General features: G+C 36.8%; 1 long non-coding RNA gene across 1 annotated transcript; it reads right to left on the bottom strand.

Moving 5' to 3' along the window:
• Positions 1-587: 587 nt before the first annotated feature.
• Positions 588-3,008, bottom strand: LOC108991993. Its single transcript, XR_001996243.2, has 3 exons — positions 2,820-3,008; positions 2,650-2,741; positions 588-901 (listed from the first exon to the last, which is right to left on the bottom strand). It is a non-coding gene; the product is annotated as an uncharacterized LOC108991993 (long non-coding RNA).
• Positions 3,009-5,572: the final 2,564 nt, after the last annotated feature.

Below are 5,572 nucleotides of genomic sequence, written 5' to 3'. Positions count from 1 at the left end.
ACAGAAATAGAAACAGAATGTTATGCCAGAGGTTTTCAGAAATCACATCAGATCATATCAGAGTACAGAAAATCTTCAAAACAGAACAAAATCATATCACGACATAATTTATGCACAAAATTTCATATTCGCTCTCTTTTCAAAGTTCAGAAACAGAATGTCAAAAATAAGCTCATGTCTACACCAGTCATGACAGAAAATAATTTATTCTTAAACAGAATCTCATGAGTAATGCAGAACAAATAACTGAGGAAGTTCAAACTTCTTTTCAACATCAAATATGTATATTTTCCAAAAATAACCTCAGCTCATTTTATTTTAATGCAAAGTCTAGCATAGGAACCCCGCTTATGTCACAACCCCGCCCCAATCCTATGATCGGGACGTGGTCGCGGCAATTTATCTGTTCTTTCCTTATCATTAATAGTATTGTTTATACTATGCATTTTTTTTTCTACGAGGGTAAAAGGGATGGACGTGAACATGTCGTGCATGTACACTGCATTTCCAGTTTAAAAGTAAGCACCTGATAAACGATATGTTCAAGATTCTAAATAAAGGACTCTCAGAGTCCATCATCCATCATCAAACATACTAGTTCTAATTAAGAGGGGACTCAGTCCCCATAACACATACAAAAAGGCATTTAACCTTCCTATGTGGGGTTACCATCACCCCACCATAAAAAATACACCGTTACTATCATCCCACCATAGTACTTACACCCTTGCCCAAAGGCATATTGTTTTAAAGTCAAACCAACAGAACGTCCCAACATGGGACCCATAATAAAAACATAAAGAAAATAATCATTGTCCTCCAACTCAAACCAACCGGGAACTCTAAACCTTAGTCCTTCCCTCGTCAGCAGCACCTGGCTCCACAGCCTCATCGTTCATACCTGAATGTTTAAAACATAAACACAAAGTGAGTCTAATACTCAGTAAGCAGTACACCATGCCGTTAACTTAATAATCATATAATCTTTTTTTTTTTTGAAAACAAGCGTACATAAACGTTTGTTAGTTCTTGACAATGCTTTCATGCATAAACAATTAAAGAATAACTACACTTTCATGCATCATTGTACTTCATGCTTAACCGTACCTTTCATGCATAACTTTGCTTTCATGCTTAACTGTATCTTTCATACTTAATAGTATTTTTCATGTATAAACTGTACTTTTCATGCTTAAACATTCCTAAGAAATGACTTTACTTTATATTTCACTTTCTTGGACCAGTACACACTATTACGCCCTGTGTGTTGGGGTTAGCGGTCTTTTGGACCTGGATTCCACCCGCGGCCACAGGTTGGAACCCCTTTTATGGGGGTAGCACTGGGTGCACTACCAGTACCACTTACCCGGCATTGCCATCTGCCCATTCTTTGGTACCATTTTATTCATATGGCCATTACGTACGTTCATGCTTTTAGTTCTTTTCTTTTCTTTCTTTTTAGTTAAACATTTTCATTATCTTCCGTTAGTCCAATGCAAATGCTTTTTACTTAAAAAGTATTTCATGTCATGTTACGTATAAGTAAGGCATAGCTATTTAAGAGAGAGCATGCATAAAAGTTTCGTGATGCATTACCTTACATACACACAATTGTAATCAATAAGATACTTAACAGGGGCTACCAAGGAAGGCTTGTACATAATATATATATATATATATATATATTTATTCTTTTATAAGAGAACATGTACAAAGAGAGAGATATTCTTTCATAAGAGAGCTTTGTGTGTAAGGAGCATGGTCATAGCTACTTACCTCGAGGCTTTATAAGTAGAGTCTTTAAATCTTGAAATTACACTTCTATTCAATGAAAGGAAATAACATATTAAAATTCATTTCACTAAAGACTTTGCTACCCAATACCCATACGTGCTCCCTTAAATTCCAAAAATGGAATTAAGGCGTCTTCCTTACTCGTTAAACTATTTACATAGCATAAGTCAACCTTTAGTATCGTCCTTCCAATATTTAAGAAACCTCACATATTTTCTAAAACCAATACTAATAAAAGAGACAACTCTTGGCAGCTTAAAGGTTTCTAAATAAGCTTACTAGTTTAGGTTTAAAACTCTTAATGGCTTACTTAGGCCATAACTTGAGGAAAACATGTTTGAAAATCATAAACCTTAACTCTACTAATTAACAATTAAAGACATGAGTTTAACAAAAGTAAAACATGACTTAGACTCAAGAAAACATAAGAAAAGGGACTAGAAGATTCTGCCTTAGGACACTCGGCTGTTATACACACCAAGACAGGACATACACACACACGGCTTAAGACCATAAAACAGAACACACGCACAAGCATAGCTAGATCCATGAAACAGAACACACACACACACGCACAACTAGACCCACAAAACAGAACACACACGGCTTAGGACCGTAAAACAAAGCATATACACACAACTCGAATTCACCAAAACAGGGCATGACCCACAGCAAGACAAACTAAAGGTGCTCGGTTTTAAACCAGAAAATTTAGGTTTTCGTTTACTACCAAGTAGAGCAGCTAAATGAGAAAACAAATGAGGAAATGTCTCTAGAAACTACCACATAGTATTCGGCTAAAACAAAATCCGAAAACCCCCAATTTGCAAGAAACTCATGGAAGGATTATAATACCTGTTTGGGTCCTTTTAGAAGCCATGGAAACACACGCAACGAGAAGAGGAAGAGAATCCGAAATATTTGGGGCTGGAACACAACAGAAATTTCTGAAGAAAAGAACCCTAGATTAAACCCAACATCCAAGATTCCAAATCCAAAATTTAGAGCTAAAGAAACCCACTTACGGGGTCGATTCCCTTGAGGATCTTCGATGGAAAGCTTGGGTTCACAACTGAAAGGGATCGGCTTGAAGGAATGAGAGGAATCGCACGGGTTAGTGGAAACCGAGAGCCTCTCGTACGCAGGAAGAAAGCTTACGGAAATTTCTTCCTTTGTTTGCTTTGGGGACCGACGTGTAATAGGAGGAAATGAGAGTCAAGTGACTTGTTGAAGAAGCTGACGGTTTCACTTAGAGAAAAGTGAATTGATTAGTCAAAGCTTGTCTTACAAGCCAAAGGATGGACGGTGGGGATTCAAACATAGGAGGATATTTTCTCACCTACCTATCCTATGGTTGAGAAGGTTTGGGTCACTTTTTAATTTGATAAAAGTAGAGGACTTAAAGAAAATATTATAAGGTCTTAAAAAAACACACATTAAAAATAAAGACACCCATCTTAAAATAAATAATAACATAATGAAATTCTTTATTTCAAAATATTTAACTTAAAATATTAATAAATGACATAAATACCTATGTAGTGGTATTCGGGTATTACAGCTTACCTGGACTTTTTAGCTTTTGCAGGAATTTCCTCAAAATGCCGAACTATTATTAATTGTCACATATAACATAATAACGTAATTCTCATAAATTTTCAATTAATCACGTATTTCGATATTTAATCTTAAGTTTCTAAAATAACCTATTTAATTCCTCAAAACCTAAGATTACAAATCAACACTTTCTAAAATCGATTTACTAACTTGACTAAAATATATAAAAGTCTGACCTATTTATTAATAAAAACAAACTATAAAGTTTAATACTAGATAATATAATTATCCCAAAATATTCTAAATTAAACCATAACTATTTTTAAATAGACTAAATCATATCTAAAGTGTAAAAACAACATTACTCCAATATTGTTTACTCTTAAAATAAATCTTTACTTAATAATATATTAAAATACTTAAGTGATTTATGTAATAAAAAATATATAAGAGTTTATTAACACATAATAAAATTTTTAAAACACCTTAGCATAACTTGCAGTTCAAAGGGTAAAAAAGTAATTAATAATATTTGTGTAAAATATAACTTAGAACCATGTAGTATACTTACGTAAACCAAAATTATTTGAAGGAAACAGAGGCTACGTACGCGATATGGAGGTTAACCTTGACTGAAGGAGGTCGCGACAGGGCAAGCCAGTGGGAGGTGGCGGAGACATGACGGCAGAACACTGAGAGAGAGAGAAAGAAATGAGCGAGAGAGAGAAAAATCTCGCGTAGGAAAAGAGAGACACGGAGAGAGAGAGCAGAATAACGGCGAGGAGGTCGTGACATTCTATGAGCTTACTAGTAGGGACGCGGCGTGATAGGAGTGGCGTGGAGTGACCGTCGGAGTTCTCTATACCGGTGCTAACGACGTGGAGGCGCTGGCACCGTGTGAGGTGGCTTTGATCGACACGGGCATCGGCTGAGAGTTGCTCTGTTTTCAAGGGCTAAAATAGGGGAATTTTCGGTTCACAATGTAGGTGGTTGTCCTCGGTAATAAGGTGGTGGTGTAGTGGTGTACCACAGGGGAGCAGAGTTCCAGAGATGGTCAAGTGGAGGTGGCGCACGGCGAGGTGGAGCTGCGAACGTATAAGGATGTTGGCTACGACAATGCAGTGGTTGAGGCTTACATTCGCATGTCTGGGCAGCAGCGTCACGGAAACAAAACAACCGTGTTGTGTTACGGCTTGGCCAGTGGTTGGGGTGCTGCACGACTTGGGGTGCGAGAAACCGAGGGGATGGAGGCTGAGGAGGGCAGCAACTATGTTTCGACTGTGAGAAAACGAGAGGAGAGGGGGAAAAGGAGAACGACTAAACTAGGTATTTTTTTTTTTGTCGAGAGAGGAAGAACGTGTGTAAATATATGTGATATGAAAACCCTAGAGAGACGAGGGAGATGTGTGTGCGGATGAAAAACTAAGTCGTGCGTGTGCACGGAGTGGATAAAAAAAAATAAACTAGAGACATGTATGATCATGCATGCTGTGGACGACAGCAACCTAGGGGTGAAAATAAAATAAACTAAAACAAAATAAATAAATAAATTTGCGGGTGTTACACAAATAATGAGAAAAAATATATTTACAACCGTGAATTGTGCAACAACTGCTTAATCATTTTAAAAAAAATGAATAAAATATGAGACTCACATAAAAAAATTTAATAATAAAATTCACTTTTATCAAAAGCAATTAAGTAGTGTTTAAACCTTTACGTTCGTATCTAGAATTAATTATTAGTGATACTGATAGGTCCCAAACTTAGAGAGTAAAAGATTGTTAAGATAATTTGTTTCTCTTCAGGTGAGAATGTACCACAGATTTGAATTAATTTGCATATCCCCCATTAATAATTCATGTCTACTTAAATAGCAGTGTAACGCCCCAATGGAACCTTATAAAGAGCAAGAATTTCTCCTTCCCAAGTAATGTGGAAATCTCATACACCACCTACCCTTATCCATATTATATGGGGTATCACAATCTACACCTCTTAAATTCCCGACGTCCTCGTCGGGCCTGTCCATTATAGGTGGCATGGCTAAAGTCCCATATTTCTGGTTGGGATAGTCTATGATACCATTTGTAACGTCCCAATGGAAGGCCCAAACCACATGGCCTATACTTCAAAAGGACTAGTTAATGATACAATTGGAACCCCATTAGAACCTTATAAAGAGCAAGAACTTCTCATTCCCAAGCAATGTGGGATCTCA

This window comes from Juglans regia, chromosome 11 (assembly GCF_001411555.2).
Source record: "Juglans regia cultivar Chandler chromosome 11, Walnut 2.0, whole genome shotgun sequence".
NCBI lineage: Eukaryota > Viridiplantae > Streptophyta > Magnoliopsida > Fagales > Juglandaceae > Juglans > Juglans regia.
This window is presented reverse-complemented; position numbering and strand designations above follow the sequence as displayed.